The following is a 2,281-nucleotide window of genomic DNA, read 5'->3' on the forward strand; positions in this document are numbered from 1 at the left end:
AATTAGCAGTACATTATCCATAATGCATGGATAATGCACTAATGTCCACCATGAATATAAACCAAGAAGTTATATAAACAGATCAAAGATATATTTTGCTGTTTTGTTGCTGTTGTTGTTGTTGTTGCTGTTAGGTGCCTTTGAGTATGACTCATAATGAACCTATGAGCATGGATCTAAACTCTGTCACATTTGTGCCATACTTATGATCTCTAACATACATGGTCTTGACCATGAAAATACTGTGTCAATTAATCTCATTAAGGTTTTTCATCTTTCTTTGACCTCCATCTGTAATTTAAAATCAGAAAAGATGAATATTAATGCTATATATTTCAATAAATATTAAATGTGTACACCATTCAAATATTGGGATATGCTGGAATATCTGTGTAATAAAGACCACAGTATCACCTTTGAAGGAAGACTTACTAATAACTTAAAAAATACGGATTTTAATAGCTTACTGATAAATTAATAAACTATAGTTTTCAGGATAGATTGCACATTAACATGAAGAAAATGAAAAATTTTCACCACCATAACAACTAACATTATAAAAAACTTAAAAAACATTGAGATTGTCAACTATTTCATTTTACTTGTAACTACAAACAATGCCCATAGAAACAGAAGTTAGCAAATAAATTATATATTTGGGCAATTTATTGCAAAGGACCTCTTTTAAGGAATAAAAAGTATAAAAGTAAACTTACTGACTTTTAAGGAATAAAAAGCATGAAAGTAAACTTGCTGACTCATAAACTTGCTGACATTATTATCTAGTTGAAATCAACTCATAGCTGACCCTCCAGCAGATTACTGTAAAAAGAATGGATTACAGAGAGGATCAACATTTGGACCAGCAGCAAAACTTCTGATGGACTCTAGCATGGGAGCTTCCTCCCTGATACCTAAAGGGTACCTCAATCCATGGCATCTTCAATCTCTTCATATGTGTGTGTGTGTGTGGGGGGGAAATGGACAATTAAAAAGGGAAAACAAAAGGGATGCAAACCTCCAATCTGATGCTCTTGAATTTGGTGTTGGCAAAAGGTCTAGGATATACTATGGAGTGCCAAGACTCAGAAGTCTTTTGGAAGTAAAGCCAGGTTGTTATTTAGAAGTATGGATGGTTTGATTTCCTTTGATGTATTTTGCTTGTCAGGAGATTACAGTTCCCAGAAAAGCATGTTGTTGTTGTTGTTTGGTTTTAGATGCCATCAAGTTGAGTACAACTCTTAGTAACCCTATGAACAAAAGGTCTGAACCCTGTTCTATCCTACACCACCCTTACACTTGTGGTTTTAGATGCCATCAAGTTGAGTACAACTCTTAGTAACCCTATGAACAAAAGGTCTGAACCCTGTCCTATCCTACACCACCCTTACACTTTCTGACACACAAGAGACTTTTGCAGCAGTTACTATGTCAGTCCATCTGGTTGAATCTTCCTTTCCTTCGCTGACATTCCTCCCTTCCCAGAATCATTTACTTCTCCAAGGAATAGCCCCTCTTAGCAAATGCCCAAAATATGTGATGTGAAGCCTCATCATTCTTGCCTCCAAAGAGCACTCAGGCTGCACCCTCTCCAAGACGTATCTGTTCTCTTGGACATCCATGGGATGCTCAGTGCTCTTCTCCAAAAACACAGCTCAAAGTGTCAATTCTGCCATCCTTATTTGTTGCCCAGCTCTCAGATGCATGGCAAATAGTCAGAAACACTATGGTCTGAATCAGATGCACTTTGATTCTCAAATTGGCATATTACTCTTCAATAATTTGGAGGAGTCCCTAAATGTATATTTTCCCAGTATTATGTCTTTCCTTATCTCCTGACTGATGGTACCATGGGTGTTAATTGTGGATCTAAGAAAGATGAAGTTGTTAACAATTTAATTCTCTACTCCTTTCCATCTTGATACTGCCTATAGTTCCAGTAGTAAGAATCTTTGTTTTCTTGACAACGAGGTGCAATCCATACTGAAGGCTCCATTCCCTTGATCTTCTGAAACAAGTTCTTCAAGTCCTCATCACTCTCAGCAAGCAAGGTTGTGTCATCTGCATAATGCAAGTTATTGATAAGTCTCCCTCTAATCCTACTGCCACATATTTCAGAGGTAATATACAGCATAAGTAAAAAAAGAGGATTACCCTTAATGGGGTGGATTGGCATAGTGGCTCCAACAGTAGATTCAATCATAGCACGAATTATGAACATAACGTAAAACTGAGCAGCATTTTGTTCTGATGTATGTGTGTCTGTACATTAATTAGAACT

Source organism: Elephantulus edwardii, unplaced genomic scaffold, assembly GCF_000299155.1.
Source record: "Elephantulus edwardii isolate Elephantulus edwardi_28Jun2011 unplaced genomic scaffold, EleEdw1.0 scaffold00147, whole genome shotgun sequence".
NCBI classification, from domain to species: domain Eukaryota; kingdom Metazoa; phylum Chordata; class Mammalia; order Macroscelidea; family Macroscelididae; genus Elephantulus; species Elephantulus edwardii.